Consider the following 22,704-nt stretch of genomic DNA (forward strand, 5'->3'; position numbering starts at 1 on the left):
AGCAAGGTAAAGCCTTGCTACTAAATAATGCAGTCAAATAACCTACTAATATCACTGAAACCCCAAGCAGTTTTCAACAGCCTACTGATAAGAGTCACTAGCTGCTCATCTTTTTTGTTCTTTGCATTACTCAGCTCTCAGTCAGCTCTCTCAGTTCTGTCCAAATATTGCTGGAATGACAAAATGCCAAAACAACACAAATCCATCATTAATTCTACTACTAATACAGCTATACTCTATCAAGGATCTCTCACTCTTACAGGCTGATTCAGAATATGACTTTCTTACCTTCACACGCACAATACAACAGTGATTGCTTCCACAGAACCTCAATTCTATTTCATGTGTGACATTTCACTCAAGTTTCTCCAATGGTTCATGGGTTTTTTTCCCACATTTGACATCTATTAACAAGCACACACAAAATCAAAACTTCCCACCCAAGGTTTTATGAATAAAACCACTATTCTTATACTTTTTGTGCATAATTACCTATTTAGAATGTTTACTCCAGTTCCATGATTCTCACTAGTTTTAATATATACATATATATACATATAGATCACTGCATCAGAAACAAACTTGCAAATAACATATAAACAAGAATATTTTGAAAAATTACATACAGCTAACGAACAGAAGGGGAAAAAAAGACAAGAACAGAAATTCAAAGGGGAAGTCATAATCCTGAAATGAAAGGTTCTGGTCTGGTTGTTACTCTGAACTAGGATCAATGGAAGAATATTGCTTAAGCTTATCTTCATATGAAAATAGCTACACATAGAGCTTTAATCTCATTTAAATTAATATAATTTAACAGCTGCAAACAGTTTGGGGATATTTATTTCAATTTAGTTTTCTTAAGTTGATTAGGACTGGCCTTGAAGTGTATTTTGCACACGTACACCCCAAGCACATCATTAGCTGAAATAAGACCAACTGGCCACACACTTCTAATATTCACACTTCTGTTCCAATTTAACTAAGAGAGAGTAATATCTTTAATACAAAAAAAAACGGAAAACTCAAAAACAATTATAAGGAACCCACAAGTAAAACTGAGCAGAAAAAAGCCCAACAAAAAAAAAAAAAAAAAAAAAGCCTTGTCTGTGCTTAAAAAAAAAAAAGGCAAAAAATAGTGAAATATAAGCTAAAGTGAAACCTCAATTTGTTCAAAATCAAAACAGAAAGAAAACCCAATCTTTACCTTAACAGTGTTTGGTGCCACCCCAAACATTTTTAAGAATGATAGAAACAGTCAGATGGTGCATACATACAACTACCAAATGTAAGAATGCGCCTATAGTGCTTCCTCTTTATGTTATACCTCTTAAGTTCAACCTTCTGCATAAGCTAGTCAAACATGAACCTTTTCTGCATTTATTCATTGCTCTTAATCATTAATAATCCAGGACACTTGGCATTAAAGGCTGGGAGAGGGGAGAAGGACAGATACAGGAGGGTAAAAGGGAAGAGAGTTTTCTAATAAACACATTCAGGCCCAAGCACAACCTATCATGTTTATCTTTAGAATTCTCAAATGGCCTACAGAAATGTTTCTTTTTAGTACTTCTGTCAAAACCAGTATGGTGATTATCTTACATTCCCTAAACTGACAATATTAACCTGCAACTGGCCATGACTTAGGTGCAAAATTTTCACAATCCATGAAAAAATTAAATTAACAACAACATTGTAGATTCAAGTCACTTACCTATGAGTCCACAAAGACTTGAATTTTTTTTACTCTCAGGTCAGGAGCAGCAGCATTACCAATTTAAAAACCAAGTGAAAGGCCATCAAAGGTTATTTTTACAGTACTAAAAAGTAAATATATAATGGAAAATACCTGATCAGGCTAAAAAGAAACACAACTGCAGGTCCAAACACATGGTCAATTTAAAAAAAAAAATTTAAAAAAAAAATTAAAAAGAGTAATTCAAAGGACCAGTCTGGAAATCCAGGGTTTCAGTATGCCCAGCATTAAGATTCAGAAACACTCTCCTTAATGTCATTGCAACACCCAATGCCAACTAGAATTGGAAAGCAGAATCAGAGTCATACAAGTCACACAGTCACAAAGACTGCAGTCCAAGTGTCCTCAGGATTCTAGTGGTGTTCTTACAAAAATCAATATAAAATGCAAATAAATTATTATCCATCCCATTATATGAGCCATACCCAGGAAATGTTCCCATCTGGTAAATCAAAAGAATAAGATTTTGGGATTGTGTTTGGTTTTTGTTTGTTTGGGGTTTTTTGGTGGAGGTTGTTGTTTGCTGGGTTTTTTTAAAGGAACCTTACCTTCCTTTTCAATGAACCTTTTAAACTCTCCTTACCTTCTATAGAAACAGTACAACAGCAAAATTTAAAAGAAGCCGAGTGCACAGCTGTTATAAAAGGGATGCATTATTCCTAGAAACAAACCAATCCACCAAGCAACAACATATCAAATGAAAAAAGTTCATCATATCTGACACATTAAAGGATACTGATCACCTGCATGACTCACCGTACCATGGAAAGTTTCCAATAGATGTAGCGAGGATAAGATCTCTGCATGCCAATAGTAGCAGGTTGCTAGGTATTAGATATTTAGCAACATTAAAAAGTCATCTGTACATTAAAATTGTTTCAATTCCAATATTTGCTTCTTGGAAACAACATACCTGATCATATTTATATTTGAAGTTCCATTTTCTTAGCTTGAAAATATGACAACAAGTTAAAATTGTGTAAATATACCAAAACTGTGGGAAGGAAATTAGCAGAGATGAGGTTTTCCATGTCCTATTTTATTTGAGATCATTATCTTGAGATCATTTTTGCTTTTTCTCCTTATTCTCCTTGTAGGCTGTTAGCCTACAAGAGTCACATAAAGATCATTCTTCCATTTCAGGCATTTAAAAGTTTGATTTTACCATAACCGTAATTCAAGAGCTGATCTTGACAGATAACAGCAGCAGCAGATTTCAGTGCCCTGAAAAGCTTCATCATGTAAAGCTTCAGTCTACTGCTGTATTTATAAACCTTTTGTTGACCCTGGCTGGACAACAGGTGCCCACAAAGCTGCTCTATCACTCCCCTCCTAAACTGAACAGGGCAAAGAAAATACAGCAAAAGACTCAAGGGTTAAGGTAAGGGCAGGGAGAGATCACTCATTGACTGACCTAATGGGCAAAAGAAAGTCCACTTTGGCAGTAAGTTGTAAAATTTTCCCTGTCAGCACTGCAGTAAGATAATTAAGATCAAACCCAAATCTTAAAAACACTTTTCTCCCTTGATTAGGGGAAATTCACAGTTCATCACACATTGCCTGTAATGCACTCTCCTCCTCAGGGGGAAGAACTCCTCACACTTACCCTGCTCCAGCACGGGGTCCCTCTCACAGAAGACAGTCCTTCACCAACTTCTACAAGCTGAGTCTGCCCCCCAGACTGCACTTCTTCATCACCTGCTCCAACTGTCCCCTGCAAGGTCACAAGCAAACCCGATCCAGGCTTTTGTGACAGAAAACCTGCTCCAGCGTGGGCCCACAGATCCTGCCAGAAGCCTGCTCCAGCACGAGCTGCACAGAGTTAGAGTCTCCTTTGAGCACCACCTGCCCTGCATAGGCCTCCTGCATGGGCTGCAGGGGATATCTGCTCCATCAGGGATCTCCATAGCTGCTTCACCACGGGCTGCTGGGGAATTTCTGCCCTCCCCCACCTTCTTCACCGAGCCTGGATCTGCAGAGTTGCTGTCCTGCACAGTAACATCTTCCCTTCTTGAATATGTCCTCCCAGAATTGCTACCATGACCACTGATGGGCTCAGCCTTGGCCATCAGTGGGACTACCTTTGAGCTGCCTGACACTGGCTTCATCTGACATATGAGAAATTTCTAGCAGCTTCACAAACAGCCTGCCCCTGCATCCCCCCTGCTACCAAAGTCCAGCCACATTAACCCAATAAACCTTTTTTCAATCTTGCTTGCCCTTTTTTTTTTTTTTGCCTCTTTAGCATTCCCTTTGGCAAACAAACACAGCTTTCATTGAACTGAGTGAGAAAGAAAATTACTGACTCAGTAGTGAACAGTATAAACACCGTCTGCTGCTTCTGAAAAATAGAGTTCATCTTCACCTTCCATATACTTGCTTTCACAAAACAACAGATTTTTTTTTGAATGGAGATATGGAGCAGGAGGAAAACTAACAGTCACTCGTATTTTTATTTGAAGGTCTTAGTAGGCTTTATGTTTTTCCAGTGAAAGCTGCATGTGGGACTGAAAAGGAAAAACCTGACAACCCAAGGCACATAGCTATGGTTGTCCATCAACAGGAAAGCCAGACACTGCCTTCAGCCTTGTTGATGCATCCCCATATCACACTGCAAATTGACACCAAGAAAAAGGAGAACCAGTACCAATGTGCCTAACACATCATCACCAGCCAGCAGCTATTGAACTGCAGTTTCCAGAAATGGGAGCTACAAATTATTCTCTTTGCTCTTCTATTTATATGAGTTCCCCTGGCATTCTATTGCAGTATTTTTAGCAACTATTTTCTACAGCACAATCGTTTACCCCTTGAGTTCTACAAGTTTCTCTTTAACACATATTTAGTTCAAGGTAGACCCTTCACCAGTGTTTGCTCTGAAGTCATTCTTTGTTAACTTTTTTAATACTGTATCCAGACACTAGAGATCAATTTCTTGCCTCTTCCAGAGAAAATCTTTTTTTTTGAGTGACTTTCTTCCATCTCTTTCCACAGAAAATACAAGACAGTTTCATACACAACAATGATCAGACAAATAATACAAAGACATTTGAAACCTACAAGTCTCCCCTGCAAGCCTCCAAACTAGATTTAAGTTTTCTTGAATTTACCTCAGCAGCTCTAAGCCTAAGACAGGACTCCAATCCTTTTTATTAATCTCTTCTTAAGAGACTGCTAAACTGACTTTACCCAGATGATATCTGAGCTACTAGATGCTTTCTGCAGGAGATATTTTAGAACAATATGCACATAAATAAATAGTCCAAGGATCATTTAAGAACAGTGGTTTTTATTTCAAAAAATCCTGGAAGTAAGAGACAATTTCTTCACTGCTGTATTTTGTAATGCTCTTTTAACCCTTATTTCAGAGTTTTCTTTAAGTTTTCATAGTTAACAAAGCCACACCACTATGATAACAAAAGGAAGAACCAAGAGAAACAATTTGAACAACTTGCATTTAAAACTTTGCTTGAAAATGCTAACTGCGCCACTATTGCAGAAGGTTCTGAAGAGATCTCCAAGAAGAGGTGTTCTGACAAGAGGAAGTTGCAAAGGTGTGGCCTTGCATGCCCTTGCATTTTCAGTATTTATTTCCTCCCAATTATTTTCTGCAAAGCAAACAGTCTGGCCAGGGTAACCACAGGTGTTCTGCTGGTTGGTGGGGGCACTGCTAGTAAAGAAACATACTTTATAATACAAAGAGGAAGAAGCCTTGGTAGCAAAGCACCATTATGAAGCCACCCACTTCATGAGTGAAAGAAGAATCCACAAAACAACCCTTACTCCCCAGAAAATCACCATGTCCTTCCCAGGATGTCTACCATAGGAACATTCTCCCCTCACCACCTAGGGTCACACTGTTCAATTTTTTTCTGGGTCTTTTACTGTTCCCCCTTATTTTCTCTGTCCTGTATGCATGCAAGGGTCACAGGCTCCCAGGATACTCCCTTCAGACTTCCCTCTTACAAGTACCGCCCCTCCTTTGACTACCCTCTTCATTTCCTTCAATTTCTGGTTTTATCATTCTTAACCTTCACCTGTGCTTATACCTTCTTCTCACACAACCTTTTTCCAATGCAATCACCATCCTTCGAAGCATAGCTCCCCCTAAAGATTTATAAGCTTTCACTACCTCAAAATCTATCACAGGTAATAACATCAATCATAGACTTGCAGTGCTAGACATTTCCCCTTTTTTTCAGTGTTCCTCAGGTATTTCTCATTTCTACACCCCTTATGCCTCCTAATTTTTGTGTGTGCCTATATGTGTAACCTCCCTTGTGTGCCTGTGCTCAAGAGAGATGACAAGGTAAAATGCAAATAGCAATCCACTCCGATGAAAAAGATGCTTCAACTGGTGAAAAAGCAAAGATAAAGCACCATCTAATTCTGACTTCATAAATTTGGATTATTTCCTGTCCAGCTAATCCTGAAACCTGCTTAGGGTTTTCCTGCACATGCATTGTCATGGCTGAAGAACAAACATACTTTGAGAAGAGATGCAGCAGTTTATGCCAAATCATTATTATCAGAGATAAAAATCTCTGGAGTATTCCACAGAGTGATGCATTTTTTCTCTGAGGAGACAGAGTGTGCTGTAATATACTTTGTTCAAAGCAACTATGCATCTTTGTGCAGCAACTGGAGATGATTAATAAGAAGAGAATGCTGAAAAATTTCAAGTTCTGTTCTTTCATGACAGTTTTGAGTATTTGCATTACTTCCCTTCTTTTTAAAAAGAAAGTTCCTTAATCCTTCGAATAGTTCTTACAATTGTGCTTATTACATATTGAGATTGAATTCTCCTACTAATTGTCTGCGGTGAAGTTCAAAAGGATTTGTTGCTATAGCAATACTTTGTGTTGATTCAGAAATTAATGATAAAAGAAGTGGCAATTAGCACTATTAATTTTTACTAGAGAAACATGGGGAAGTGCTAAAAGGCTTCTGGCCCCCAAAAGAAAAAAAAAAAAAAGGCAGTAAGATTTTGCATAGGTGACCATTATAGAGCTTGCAGCTATAAAAGCAAGCATAATGGATATTTCATGCTTCAGTACATGCAGCACGAATATTGCTGCCTTAATACCTCGAGACAGACTCAGCCTCCACTGCATTTCGGGAATTCCCATAAGACCACAGGGATGTGTCTCCTTTCAGTCATAACGGAACCCTGTGGGACAAGCTCCTCTGCAGTAGTATCAGGAAGGGAAATTGAATACTTTTCTCTGCAGATTTGACACTGTTCTTTCAGTGTTTTGCAGGGACCTTTCTTTGGCATTTTTAGTGAATGAAAGTATGTTCTCATCCTTGATTAACAGCCATGAAGACAAGTGTTTTCCAGGTCATATGAAACCAAAGAGGTAATTCATTATCTACACCAAGACTGCTATTATCTCACCAAATTATTTGGTTTTGTGGTAGCCCAGGACCTTCCACACAGTATTTAAGGTTTTGGGTTTTTTAAAGGCTTGGCTTGTTATTTCAATCCTATAAAGCATGTAGTGTGGCTCTATGTGACTGCAGTGCAAGGCAGAAGAAAATGGAATGCTTTGCTTCTTCAGTATATATTTAGTGAGATTTTTCTTAATGTATGATTTGACAGCCTTAATAATGTATTTCCCGCTATTAGAATCCCACATAATTACTGAACTCGTATTTCCTTATTTCATAATGAAATAATGGAGGCTTTTTATAAATCCTTGTGGATGATAGATAGCATTTTTCCCCTTCAAAACTGTCAGGTTTATTTCCTCTAGGCGCTACAGCTGATACCTCATACCTTCATGCAGGAACGTTGAGAGGCTTTCTTGAAACCCATTAATCCTAGATGCTGGAAGGGTCTTCTCCTGTTTATGAGAGGGACAGCCAAGAATAATGAGCCTGCAGGACAATTTTTGTTGTCACAACTTTATACATTTCACCTGTAAAGTTGTCTCTCCATACTTGACATGGAGCCTTAGAGGTCCTCAGCGTCTGGTTCCAGTACATCTAATGCTGTCAAATAAGGTAGTAATGGACAAAATGTTACATGCAGCTAGAGCTCAGTGGGTAAACAATATTGTAACAAAGCCCCTTGGCCAACCCCTGGTGTCTTCTTTAAGAGAAGTGATGTACACACAGAGAAGAGTACAAGTAGCTTCAAACGTATTTTTAAATCCCTTCCTTCCAAATTTCTCAGTCTATGAACTTATCTGTAAAAGGTAAAATTTTGACTTTTTTTATTACAAATCTTTGTATGCCATAATTAATCTTCTTTCCACAGGAATGAATGAGGACAGATTATTATCCAAATAAGGTGAGAGGTTAACCTTACACATCATCATCACACAGCCTTCTTATCCAGAGAGGAAAAGCAAAAATATAGATCATTATAGAGCAAAAATATGCATCATTATAGAGCACAAGTCCATCAACTCGTTGAACATAACTCAACAATCCTGGAAGCCCCCAGTCACATTCCCTACCCTCACAAGAACTCTCTACAAACTCGTAGAGCAGCCACAACCTCCTGGAGACCAAGACTGGGCCTAATGCCCGCAACACAAAATAGACAATTTATCAGATGTTTGGTGTGCATGGAATTCTGATACTGTGGCTAAAATTGCACTGGGCTAAATGAACAAAACTTTGAATTTGCTTGCAGGAAACTGTTTTAAATTAAAAAGGTTTTGTTTACTCCATCTTACTCAAGAAAGCATAGAAAACATAGAAGAGAAGGTAATGACATTGACAAGTATCTGTATTATCAAATCATACCCAGGAAAACATTTTCCAATAATCCATACTGAAGCTGTACTATTAATTATTTCTCTGTAACTATCTCCATCAGGATTAATTTAGACAAGTATGAAACTACCTCCAGCTCTCATTACAGCAACCAAATATTTCTCATTCGTAATATAACTGACACCTTTTGTTTTTCCATCCACAGAAAAAACTTTGCCTCCAGTTTGCAAGCACTTTATAAAGAAACTCACTTAAGCCTTCCCTCCTTTAGACCAACAGATGCCTCCAGCATGAAACTAACCACATACTTAGAATATGCGAGGGGGTTAATTGCCTATCGTCACCTATTTTACAGTCAGTAATTTCAACATTTTACATTCCCAAGAGTGGATTCTGTCTTTGCCCTCACTGAATCTCCTAGCCAGGCATACATGGACAAGGTTGCATTCTGCTGGCACTCAACCAAGGCACAATAAATAGAAAATACTGCAGCCTGCTTTTATCCTCTCTTAAAACAAAAATAAGACAACTCCTGCGCATGAAGTCTTGATCTAATCATGGCACAACAGGCTTATAGTGAATTTATTTATGTTTTGCACCCCAACACCATCAGGAACATAGCCTGGTATATGCTGCAACACTGTTGTGTGGACTAGGAGGCACACTTTTTGCTTGTAGAGGTGATGGACACTCTCCCAGCACCTCTGACAGTTTCACACATACAGAAACCATGTAGCCCAGCAGAACTGATATTCTTCAATAGAAAAAAGACACAGAACAAAGTCACAAAGAAAGTAGCAACACTATTGAATGGATTTCTGAAACAGTAAACTTTTGGTATTACCAGGCTCTTTCTTTTTATTCCAGGCTTACAGGTCCATTCAAACATCTGTCACCTATTCACAAACTATGGTACTTAAATACAAATAAGGATACTGAGATGGCATCGCATATCCTCCCCCACATAATCCTATTGATACTGCTCCTTATTTTAAAGATTAATTATATATCTTCATTAAATGAGCATCTGCCATTACAGTAAAAGATACCATTAGTATTAATAAACCCTACAATCATATTTTGTACTAAACTAAGCAGCCATGGGTTTACATGCACTGAGCAGAGCTTTCATTGCCTTCAGATATTGCACAGATATTCGCCTCCTCCTCAGAACACCATCTCCTCTTAATGGCAAACAAGACGTAATAGGATAATGAACAATATTAATTAAGGTCATCCAGATCACTTCAAACGTTTTCCTAGTGTCAAGCACCTTTTGCACCCCTTCCTTTTTGAGTCACATAGCACTGCGTAAGCACAGTAATTGCTGGCACAAAGTACACAATTAGGTTGTCTGCTACAATGAAGACTGAGGGAGAATAGAAAATATGAACATAAGAACCATAACGCTGTAGTATTCATGTGGAAGAAATTTCCTCATTAGTCATCACAAGATTTTCTTTAACATTTCAGGATTTGACCCTGAAAACATTCATGGCATTAAGACTAAAATCCAAATACTAATTCAAGAAAGGGAGCTTGGATCATTTTAGAGCAGCTACTATAGGTTTAGAATGAAAAGCGTAGTGTGACAATTTTTTAGACCAGCTTACAAATCAACCAACACACTTTACTCCTTAACACTGATACTTAGAACTGTAATTTAAGGCACCATTGAGCATTGTGTTTATGATATTTCATACGGTCATGGTTGGTTTTCACTGTGAAAACCTACCTCTGAGACTGCTGCTCTAAAAATACATTAATAAGCTGTTGGATGCAGACTATATTGCTATGAGTAAGATTTTTTTATCCACTAACAGAAAGAAAAATGCACTGTAGTAGACAATATACAGATGTATGACATAACGTATGCAGTCAGCTCCCTCCAGAAAGTTACTATTCATCTACTTGAAAATGAGAGGAATTCACACCTCACAACAGTTTCTGTAATAAATTAGATTGGTTTTGGGTTTTTTTTTTGTTTTTTTTTTTTTAATAAATGTGAAAATGTACAAAACTGAATTTCTGGTTTTGATAGCATAGTGTATCTGGTAGAACAAGAGAACTTGCAACGTGTTTTCATATGGCTGCCAGTAAATCAGATGAATTTCACACTGGATTATCCCTGGAGCATTTCATCTCTCTGTTACTAAAATCCAGCAAAACTGCTACATCCAAAACAGTCCAAGAGAATTGTTTTCAGTGTTTCAGCTCAAGACAACATATTCTTGTACCCTGTTGCTGGAGTTAACATGCACATGATACTAAAATAAAAACACTTTGAATGAGATTCAGCATTGGTCTTCATATTGCTCCACAGGACAATAATGTACACATAAAAGCCTCTGGTAATAGCAGAGCTATTTAAAAAACGAACAACCAAATGTATTTCTTTTTTTAAAAAAAGAGAATATAAAACACACAACACCAGAAAATCCTACAATACTTCTTCCATGTCGTGGAAAATTGCTACTGTATCAGCAACGTGCTTGCTTCCAAGCTGAGGCACGTTTCTGAAAGCCACCAAACCAGGCTTCTATTCCAGAGAAAGCAGCATTCCCTACTGCAGTCCTGGTCCAATACGAGTAAGCAAACCAAACACTGCCAGATTAAATAGAGGCAGACAAAATAAAATCAATATATCATTCACTAAATTTGAGGTGTATAGGCAGGTAAACAAACAAACAAAAGGTAGAAATAATTCAGTCAATGTAGGATGCAAACACTGAAAAATATATCTATTGGACAAAAACATCCTCAGGAGAAATCCCAGCTTTTTCTTGCTGTTTTTAAAGTTTCTCGACCTGTGTCAGCAATATTGAAGTTATAGTACTTCTGTCGGTGACTACTTCTATATATGGTCAGCACAGATATTAGCTGGGATTTGCGTTTTTCCAAAGTAATCCCAGGCAATCAGAAGGCAGTTAATCAGTATGAAAACCCACACGAGCCGATCCATAGCCCTGCACAGGAGTCCGTTTGGGTTTCTCTGTCCCCGAGACTTGCACAGTGAAAGGAATACGGCTAGTTCTGGTTTTAAGTAAACGCTTAGGGCTCTGCTTCAGACACTCCTGTGTGCGCGCTGGCAGCGCACACCCTACCCAGCGATGCTTCCCAAACTCCAGCCCGCACTCCGGCGCGCAGTCCCGAGGAGCCGCGCTTGATCCAGAGGGGAGCGGACACCGCACAGCCGCGGGGACTGTCAACCACCTGCCCGGGAGAGGCCGCGCACTCCTCGCTGCTCCAGCGGGACCAGCCCGACACCCGGCGGCACGTCGAGCCCTGCTCCGGGCTCCGGGGCGAGCGGCCACAAGGCAGGACAGCGTACCGTGCAGCCGCGATCCCCAAGCCCACGGAGCCAGGGGCGCACGGCGGGCGGGCGGACGGCGCCGCGCTGCTCCAGGGGCGCAGCAGCCCACGGGAGCGGCCGCTCCTCCGAGTCCCCCCGGGAGCGGAGCAGCCCCGCCGCAGCACGCGGAGCCCTCCGGCGGCCACCGCCGCTGCCACAGCCTCAGCCCCCCGCCCCGGCTGGACGGAGGGTTCTGCGTTTCCTCAGCCGCTCCGAAGCGGGGACCGCCCGCACAACTTTCCCCGCGGCGAGCCCTGCTGCGCTGCCGGCCCGGGCTGCGCCGCACGCCGCTCCCCGCCGCTGACACCGCGCACGCTAGGGAGGACAAACACTCAAAAGCTCCCGCCCGAACCGGCATTTCTCCTCCTTCCTACCTGCCCGGTTCCCGGAGACCCCACACAGCCCACTCTGAGCCGAGCGCTCCCTGCGACGCCCAGGTGGCGTTAGGAGCGCGCTTCCCACGGGCGGCGCGCCCCCGGCGGCCGGAACATCCCCCGCCGGGCGCCGCCGGGAGGAGGGCGCTCCGCACCCGCCCGCGACGCCGACACCGCCGTACCTGTGCTCGGGCAGCGGCACCGCCCCTTCCTTCAGTCCCGGCCCGTGGGTGGGCGGGGGCGCGCCGGGACCGCTCGCCCCGCGGCCGCCGCCGCCCTCCCCATGCAGCCGCCGCACGAGGGACACCCGGCTCCGCCGCGCCGCTCATTGGCCCGGACCCCCCCGCCCCGCCCGGCGACCCCCGCCCCGGCTGCCCCGGCCGGCCGCGGCACCGCCGAGGTGCGAAGCTGGGCGGCCCGACGGCCCGCGGCGACTCGGAGCTGGTGGGACATTGCGGCGGGCGGGGACGAGAGAGGGGGAGAGTCTGCCCGCAGCCCCCGCCCCGGGGTGCGCGGAGTTAAAAGCAAAGGGTTGCCAAAGCCGTCCCTCGCCCTTGCCAACAACCTGCGACGTAGTAAGGACTCAGTGAGGAGGTTATGTGAGAAAGCCTTCCGTCAGTCTGCGATGGGTAGTTCTCACTCTTTTTTTCCTCCCCTCTCAACACCCCCCCCCCCCCCCCGATTTTCTAATCTGTTTTTATTGGTTTTAAATGAGACGTGTGAGCAGCTATTGCTTGAAGATTGTGGTCCATTTGTGGAAAGTAAATCATTTTCTGTTACATATTAAATATGCCTCTTAATGAGACATCAACCAAATCACATACCCTCATATAGCTCTATAACATATATTTATATGGTATTTATTCACTACTATCAACTTTTCAAAAGGTCTGCTTAAATTATTCCCCCCTCTCAGCTAATCAGGGTATGCTACAAACTCATAGAAAGCCAAATAATTTATTAATATATGCTTATACTCCATTAAAACATGAAGAATGTAAAAAAAAAAATCTGCATTTTAAAAGATCTTTTAGAAGTATGTGATAACTTACTGTGTTAAATTGAGGTGTCTCACACTGCCATGTTTCTTCTGTCATAAAAGATTAATAAATTCAACTTTAAACCCTTCAACACAAAAGAAGTTCAGCATTTAGCAGTTGTTTTTGTGGGCAGCATTGCTGGCCGCCAAGTTGCATAGGGCAGCAGGGTGTGTTCTGCTAGCCTGCTTGTGTATTTCTTGGCTAGGTGTAAGAGAAAGTTACAAAGTAGTGCTCTGGAGAACAGAAACAAAACAGCAGTGTATCCTTTCGAGGGCACCAATTCTCTATTAACTTTACAAGTAATATCGTTTAGATTATCTACTACCTTCATCACAAAATTTTAGAAACTCAGGCTCGATCTTGCACCTTATGTGTTCAGTGAGGAAGAATCACCTGCACTCTATGTCCTTACACTGGGGTTTTCGCAGAATATGCCACAGGATCTGTCGTGACAAGTAGCCATGACCAGAGCCTGTGAAAGAATATGTAAAATTCCAGGTATCAATTTTCAACACTTAGAAAATTTGTTCATCTGCTGGTTTTAAATTAATGCAGTGGAAACTAATGGCATTCTAAAGAAATACCTGTGGGATGAAAAAGCAAAAACTGAAAATTACTTATGTATGAAAAAATGAAGGCCTCTTCTTGCTATGCAAAGATTCCCCTGCTTTTGAGCTCTGGCTATGTTGCTTTACTGCCCGCCTGTGCTTTTCTTTTTACCTTGCATCTCAAAATAGCTTCAGAAAAAGCTCTACCCTGTGTAATAGGAAGCTGGGGTTTCAGCCCAGCTGCAAGCCCCTCTGAGTCATCTCAGGTGACCCTTCACAGTGCAATTGTCCTTGGTGTTTCTGCACCTCAGCTGCCGAGGGCTCAGCACCCCCACATGTTGGAGATGAGCTGTCAGGATGCACCCCTGGCTTTTAAAATTATATTGGAAATAATGCATTTATTTTTGTGCCACTGAAGGTATAGCTGAAAATTCGAACATCTTTTCCCTTTTGTTGCTAGTATTAGCTGTTAAATTTGTGTAAGGGCTTCCCAGCTGTAAGCACACTAAATATAGATAAGGTAATCTCAGGTTGAGATTTTTATAATGCATAGACGATTCATAAGGGGGAGGAAAACCACTCCAGATATAAATTATGTTATGATTAGACCAGTGTCAAAAAATGCATAGCTTTGGATCTACCACAGCTTCATTAATTTCTGAGGTTGTGAATAAAGTCATCTATGTACATAATGCAGAATGTATTTTAGAAATTAATGTCAAGATTCAAAGCAAGGTGAGATCAACTTGGCTTTGAATTTGCCATGTTTTAAGGCACATATCAATACTTTATAAATCAGGGCTCTGTTGCTTAGTAGAAGTGTGTAACATAAATATATTTAACCTTGAGTCATGCAAAGTCTTGCAGAGCCTTTGAAGAAGTATATACACACTAAAATCAATGATCCTAGAAAACCCGTATAGGACAATGTCTGTATAAAGAAGTAAGTCTCAAGGCAGTCAACAAACTGGTTAGGGATGCCTAAGGTATGGGAATACATTTGCCAATAATACTGCTAAATAATACTCTTTACAGAAAATATCCACTGATTTTAACAAGCTCTTTAGCTGAGCAGAGACCAGAGGTTTAAACCTGCACAGTACAGCTCCTAGGTATAATACAGGTCTTTACATTATATTCCTAAGTCAGAGATGGAGATTCCTAAGTCAGAGGTGGAGATGAATTAGAATGCTGTTGAGGTTTTTGGTGGGTTTATTCGTTTGTTTGTTTAGTTTGGTTTGTTTTTTTTTTTAGCTAGGAAATCTTACTTGGGTACTACTGTGCTTTTTGTGCCTGTGTTCATGGCATTGCTGTTCCCAGAATTTGTGCATTCATCCTCTGGATGCTCTGTGTCGTGTATTTGCAGCTAAGATACAAAAAAGCTCATTAAGAAATCAACTGAGCACTCCTTGAAGTTGTCCTTGAAGGACCTTCTTGGGTGACATCACTTCCTTGTCTGTGGTTTCATTCATTAAATGGAATCAGGAATCATGTAGTTTCATTCAGAAGAACAGATGATAAAAATCATCTTTTACTTTTTGCTCCTGCCCATTTTGTTCTTCTGGAACAGCAGATCCTCACATCTGTAATAGTTAGAAACTTCTAATTTTAAGCTTTAATTTATTTCTGAGTACTTTATTCCCATTCATCTTGCCTGATGATACTAGCCTGACTTGAGCTAGCTCACCATTCTCCTGTGTTTTAATGTCTTTATAATGTCCCTTCCACACTTTTGCTCTTCTAAACCTGTGCTTTCATAGGTTTATTTTGTAAATGGGGGCCTTCTCTTTCTGCTTATCCAAGCTGCAGTTTTGTATCATCTTTTTGTGTGGTCTTTTTTGGTTTTGGGTTGAGTTTCCTTCAACACAGGTGAAATTATATAATTATATACCAGTTTTGGACAAGGTGCCAAGTACATCCAGCTGGAAAGAGCTCAGAGGGGTGAGATTTCCCTGGACTGTAAACCAGTGTCTATTCTGCTGCTTCCACAGCTCAATCATGGTGCTAGCTAGCAGGCATCTTCTGGCCAAATAGTATCAACAAAGATTTCTTTTGCTTCTTTTGTTTCCAAATGATAGTGCCCAGTTCACAACAGAAATTCCTGTGTTTAGCTTCTATGTATACTATGTGTACTTTCTGTTTTGCCTTGCTGTATTTCTCACTTTGTGCCTTACTGTGACCTTATGGGCCCTCCTTTTTTTTTTTTTTTTTTTTTTTTTTTTTTTTTGGTCCAATCACCAGATACTCATCATTTGTCCCTGACAGCCTCTTAACTTTGTCTCACTAAGAGCCTCCGCTGGCAGATGCCTGGCTTTGGCCAAGGCCAAGCAAATGCTGCTCTGTAAGGAATTTCACCAGCAGTATGCATCTAGCCTGCTGATTTGTCAACACAACGCACTCCATTGTCTCCTCTTTGTCCAATGAGGACTGTATTGACATTCTTTTACTAATCCTCATCCTCTTCAGTTTAACTAACAGGTTCCCATGTGTCACTGTGCCAAAAGCTTTACTGAGTGCCAAATAGATCAGGTCTGCAGAATTACCTTTGTCAAGAAAATTATCTTGTATAAAGAAAGGGATCAGGTTAGGCACAATCTACTAAAACTGCCTTTAATCCAATTTGCATCATGTAAATCAGTGCAAACCACACACCACTCCATAGTAGTGTAAGCAAATCCTTGTAGTTTAAGCAAAATAAAAGCTGTGTTAATGGCTGATGATCAGGGTCACACTAAAGCCATCAAGCTAAGCATAGCTGAAAGAATAAGACACAATTTGTGCTTTTTTCTTTATACATCCAAAGAATATGGTTTCATTCACATTTCATAATGGTTTCAGAAAATGTCCAACAAAGATGACAGTAGTCCACAATTTTCCAAACTGATAATTTCAAACATCGTTGAATATAAGATCTGACAGTTTGTTTGTAAGGAAAACAAATACAAGCAGAAAAGAGTGTTTAGATGGGGCCTTGTCCATATAGAGCTAGTCTACTCAAGACAGCAATTCAAGTTCTAGACCAAATATTTGCTAACATACTAATTTGATTTTTGTAACACTTTGATTTCACATAATGGAAAACACATCCTAAACAATTAATTAATATTTAGAAGACATTAATAAGCTTTATATCATTATTTCCTAAATGTGAAAGGCATGCAGTAGCAATAGCAGATGTAACAATGTGATAAGTAGAAATTAAGGGCTTTTTCTTAACTTGATACAAAAAAAAATACATTTATCATCTTCCTCTCCTGATACCTGTTAATGCCAGCAGAAGTATGAGTTGAGTGTATGCTCATTTTAACAGCAGTTCTTCCCTTTAACAGCAGCTTTTTCATAGCTCATTTTCAGTACTATGATTTCTCATACTCTTTACCTTTCTTGTTTTAAACTTCCACATCTTTCTGTGTTGGGAGGAGACTCTTCAGTCGGGGCAAAACACTTTGTGCAGGATGGGTGAGTGGAAACTGCATGAGGTGAGACTCCAGTGGTTTTATGGGGGAATTGGGCTGTAGAGCTGAAAGGGTGGAAGCCACAGAGATAAATTTCTGTCCTCAACCAGGCTATGCTGCCCAAATACAACCAGCTCTGCATGGAGCCCTACAGCTTCATGACAGAATCCAGCATTTCTTTCCTTCTTTATATGTGGGTTGTTGTGTTTTTTTCTCCTATACTTTTATTTTCTGCCAATGGGTGTCATAATGAGACCCATATCCCTGCAGATGCCATAGCTCCAATCAATCATTGTTCATGGTCAAAAAAAAAGAGAGAAGAAAAAAGAAACAAAGTGTGAAGAGGAGGACTATGCAGTCTTACTTGAGAAAAGGTGTTCTGACTATTTTCAACAGCAACTAGAAGCATTTGCAGTTATGGTGAGGGAAGAGTTTGCAATCAAAGTAGTCAGAAACTGGAAAGTAATTTTGGTTGAAACACTTTTCAAGGGGTTGTATTTCCATATTCTCTCAGGTAATGTGGTCCAGAATGTCTTCATTACTTAAAAATATTTAAGTTAGGTAGGCAAAATAAAAACACTTTGTTATTTAACTTGAATACATTGAAATACTAGTAATATTATCTTCTAGGCAACTTTTCAGAACTAAAAGCAGTAATAAGGTGTATATCAACACCTAGACTGCACAAAACACTGAAGCACACAAAATAAAGAAAACAAGTTTAATGAGGTAGGAAAGCTCTCAGTGTCAATGAAGAAATGAAAAAAATAGATGAGCACTGGAGTGTCAAATGATCTCCTTTTGCAAAGTGAGTGTGCACAGGCTGCTTAGAAAATAAATGATACATGCAAAGCTGTTAGAGGAATGCTATTCCCAAGCAAAACACTTCTTTTTAGCATGTAATCCCACCATGGCACTTCTCTGCTACACACACTGTAAAAGGTACAGATCTGATACGTCATTATGCAATTGCAGCACGCTTAAACATTTCTGGTTACTGCAGACTGAAAGCAATTTAATGCCACAGAATAAAAAAATATGGAGTTGTAAAAATAGAATGTCAATGTAGTAAAAGACAGATCAGTAACTCTGTTATGACTCAGTAGCTCACAATAAATTATTTAAACAACTTGAACTCAAGAATGACCTTTCAGCCATTGCAAGGCAGGAAAAATATTTTCTTTTCTTAACCTCCACAATTCAAATTCTGCTTCTTCCATCAAAATCAGAGGACCAAGATGTGGGAACTTGGTCATTAATCTCAGACTGTGAAGCCCTGAAGTACCATCAATCAGGTGTAGATGGTGACATGGTAGTGGAAGCACTGGGAGAGGGTCTGCTGGGCAGAAACCAGAGGCACATCGTATTGCTTATCATGAATTTTGAAGCATTTATGACAGAATATTTAAAACTGACAAATCCTTCAGATTATTCCATTTTGTAAGGCTCAGGTCTTGAAGCACATATTTTAATCAATTCTGAGTTTTAAAAATAAACTTTAGGTACATATTATTACAGTGCATTTTACAGATATCCAATGCACATTGGAAATTTGTAGGTCAAGCTCCATTAGCTCAGAGTATCTAGACAGCTGCATCCCTTTGAAATCTGACCTACTTCACGTGCTTTTAAGAATAGGCCGTTCACTTGTGAGATGCATCAAACCATGGTTTAGGAGTCTCCTTGTCTCCTCTGCCAGGTGTGTGTGGTGAGATGCTGGCAGGGAGGAGCCGCAGGAGTTTCTGTGCAGGGAGGCAGGGGCTGCCCCAGCCAGGCACAGCCCATTCCAGCCGGCCCCAAGGTGCCCACCGCAGAGTTCAGGTGAGCTCTGTCGCTGTGCTCCAGCTGCTGTCAGGAAAGCGTGCTTCAGAATCAGCCAAACACTACATTTTTAAATGGTGAAAAACAGCAAAATAAACAGCAAGGAGGGAGTAGCAGGACATGGGGGAAGTTGCTCCAGGCACCAGAGCATGGTTTCCCTGCAGCCCCTGGAGCAGTGCAAAGGGGATGGAGCGGCACAGGCAAGCTGCAGCACACTGACCACAATCCCTGTCCTGACCCCCTGTGCTGCCCAGGACTGGGGGAAAAGAAGTGGAGCTAGAAATGAAGGAGTGAAGTTGAGCCTGAGGGATAAAAAGTGAGAGGTGGTGGGAAGGTGTTTTAATTTTTGCCCTTTATTTCTCACCATCCAGCACTGTTGTTAATTGGCAATAAGCTAAATTATTACTTGATGGGTCAAGCGTGAATTGCCCATAAGGGTACCCAGTGAGTGGTCTCTCTGTTGTGACCTGCAACCTTTCCATTTTATTTTCTCCCCCCTTCCTGTGTAGGAGGAGATTTAGGAGAGAGCTGCTGCAACTGTCTGGCAGTTGTCCAAGGTTAATCCACCATGTCCCTACAGCTGAATTTGCAATGCTGCTGGGGGATCTATGTGGACAGCCACAATGGTGTATGTACTATATGGGGAAAAGCCAGTACATCTAGTGGCTTATTTGGTGCTGCTTTGAAGAATACCTTGGAAGAATGAAATTCAGTCGTTTTGGGGGACCAAAAGTTAATTCTGGAATAGTGTCATACAAATACCAATTCATTTATCCCTAGTTTCTCCACATTTGAGTTCTATTTAACCAAAGAAGATTCTAATGTTTGACAGGTTTAAGAAAATTACATGCTGTTTCTGTGAGTTAAAAAATTGTTGGGGATTTTTGTTACTGTTTTTTATTTGTTTGGTTGGGATTTTTTCCACCAAAAAAAAATAGATTTTTTGGTAGATAGATTTCCCACTAATGGAAATTGATTGAGTCCAATTCTCATATTGAGAACACACTGAGGAATTTCTTCAGTGAACTATCAAATGAGCTTGAGATACTTCTTCACATTGCAACAAATCAGCACTCTGCCAATTCATGCAACTCCATCTTTACGATGTAGATATTATTTCTTGATCATTGACCTGGAAATTCTTCTAAAACTGTGTGTTTGCTGTTCCTTATTTTAAATAATTCACTTTCCCCTATTTTTGCTAGAAACAATGAAAAAAATCCCTATTCAAAATAGGAATATTTTGAAAGTGTAGTGGTTAGCACAGAAATTGTGAGAAGGAGAAAAAGGCTTTAGAGGAATTAGTGTGAAACGTGCACTAAAGTAGGTGTACGCATAGGAAATCTGTGGTTATGTGACTGCAACTTTAGCCAGGACCTTAGCACATCAGCAAAACATTCTGTGATAACAGCAGATATTAAAACATGGAAACTCTTCACACTGGTGCCTAGAACATGATAGATGAAACCAAATAAATATGATAAAATATGTGATTTATTTCTAGAGCCTTAAGGTTGGTGGCCGCAGATTTGAAAGGTATATAATTTTGATAACAATACATAATATTTGCTATTTAATACTCATACACATATTCCATTTCCATGGTATCAAAACAGTATGATATTGCTAACTGGGAATGGTGATGCTGGATCCTGAAGGGAGCTGAAGTTGTATAAGCTTTAGCAAATGCTGGCTGTGTCTGCAAATGATAGTGAGAAAGAGAAACAACATGGAAAAGTACAAACTGATTTTATTCTGTGTATCCACGAAGTAGAAGATGATGGGAATGATGACACCAAGCTGAGTAGTTCAGTTGACACCCCTGAAGGACAGGATGTTATCCAGAGGGACCTGGAGAGTGTGGTCCACAAGAAGTTGTCCAACAGGCATCACATGAGGTTTAACACGACCGAGTGCAGGCACTGGGGTTGGGGCAACCTCCAGCATCAACAAAGGCTGAGGCATAAACAATTGAGAGCAAGCCTGTGAGAAGGACTTGGGGGTGCTGGTGGGTGAGAGGCTGGACATGACCCAGCAGTGTGTGCTCACAGCCCAGAAACAACTATGTCCTGGGCTGCATCTGAAGTAGCATGGGCAGCAGGGCCAGGAAGGGCATTCTGCTGCTCTGCTCTGCTCTGGTGAGACCCCACCTGTAGTGCTGCATCCAGCTCTGGGGTGCCCAGCACAGGAAGGACACAGAACTGTTGGAGAGATTCCAGAGGAGGCCACCAAGTGGATTAGAAAATGAAACAGTACTCTTATGAGGAAAGACAAAAATAATTGGAGTTGTTCAGCCTGGGGAAGAGAAGGCTTCAGGGCTTAATTTCAGCCTTCCAGTGTCTGAGGAGAGCCCACAAGAAAGATGGAGAGAGGCTATTTGCAAGGGCATGTAGTGACAGGGAAAGGGGAAATGGCTTTGCACTGAAAGAGGCTGGGTTTAGATTACATATTAGGAAGAATTTTGATTCTAGGACTCTATAAAAGTTCCTTGTATATACTTCCAAAGTTTGAAGGCAAACTCTGGCAAAACAGAGAAAATATTAATTGGTCTCTAATGTTCACTGCCTGCACATCCCAGTCTTCAGTCATCCTGTGCAGTATCCTTTTCATCTGAGTGAGGCTAATGCAGATTGCTGGGAAGCTGGAGCTTGAGAGAAGTTTGTTTCTCCTAAAATGAGTACCACTGCATACATGAAACAAATTCATACAGCATCAAGAAATATTAATGGAGCACATTTGGCACTGTTCCTTAGCTTCTCCAAAAGCAGACATTCAAGGAAGGGAAATGTGCCACCTGACTACCTGAAATTCCTGTTTTCTTTCTTTCACACAAAGCAATTTACAGAAAAGGGAGGCAGAAATCCCACTCAGGAGATGCCTTCTTTTTTACCCCTCAGAGATTTTTCTGTGGGTTTCTCTGTTTTGCCTGCCCCTGCCTGGGAGCATACAAGTGAGTACACAGTGGACTGGGGCCTGTATGCTGTGCTGTCACTGTACACCAGCTGCCTGTTATTCAAGAAATGTTGTAAAACATCTCAGGGAGTCTGTGACTAACACCGTTTCAGTAAAGATCCAGGCAGAGGCACTAGAGCAGGAGTTAATTAGCAGCCGCCCAGCAGCACCAAAGTGAAATAGGGAGAGTCTGTGTTTAAAACCCCACCAGTCCTCCAGTCCACATGATTCACATTTGTCACTCACTGTACAAAAGCAGGCACTTAACTCTTTGATTCTCTAAGTGCAAAACCAAAGCAAGGCAAATATTTTCATATGCTTTGTAGTACCAGCTGCTGTACTGTCCTTTTACAGCTAATTAAAACCACACGATTTTCCAATTCATTCGGTACAGAAAAATGTGTATTTTGGTGCTATATCACTTCAAAAGAGCATGTCTTGCTGCAGATTAGAGAGCAATAACTTGAGATCCTGTTGAGATCTGAAAAATGAGTGAACAATTATGGTTGGCCTTCATCGTCAGGAGCCTTAACAAATTCTCATAAAAGTCCCCTGAGGCATAGTTAGGCACCATCTATGCAGCAAAATCCCTGCAGCTGAGCAGTGTAGGAAAAGTATTTGGCAGCTTCCCTAAGATATGTATATTCAATTGGAAATTATTCAGAGGGAAATATTTGTAT

At 40.8% G+C, this 22,704-nt stretch overlaps 1 protein-coding gene across 4 annotated transcripts in view; it reads right to left on the bottom strand.

Annotated features, from left to right (window-relative positions):
* CHRM3 (cholinergic receptor muscarinic 3) overlaps positions 1-12,500 on the bottom strand; it is a 257,443-nt gene extending 244,943 nt beyond the window's left edge. For 3 of the 4 annotated variants that reach the window (XM_041423483.1, XM_041423481.1, XM_041423479.1), the window contains exon 1: positions 12,391-12,500. The gene's annotated coding sequence lies outside the window, so the exon portion shown is untranslated. Of the gene's footprint in view, positions 1-12,208; positions 12,366-12,390 lie in introns of those variants that run through there. The other variant, XM_041423482.1, reaches the window with a different exon arrangement.
* Positions 12,501-22,704: the final 10,204 nt, after the last annotated feature.

The sequence above is a fragment of the Onychostruthus taczanowskii genome, unplaced genomic scaffold, assembly GCF_017590055.1.
Source record: "Onychostruthus taczanowskii isolate IOZ18803 unplaced genomic scaffold, ASM1759005v1 scaffold78, whole genome shotgun sequence".
In the NCBI taxonomy this organism is placed as follows: domain Eukaryota; kingdom Metazoa; phylum Chordata; class Aves; order Passeriformes; family Passeridae; genus Onychostruthus; species Onychostruthus taczanowskii.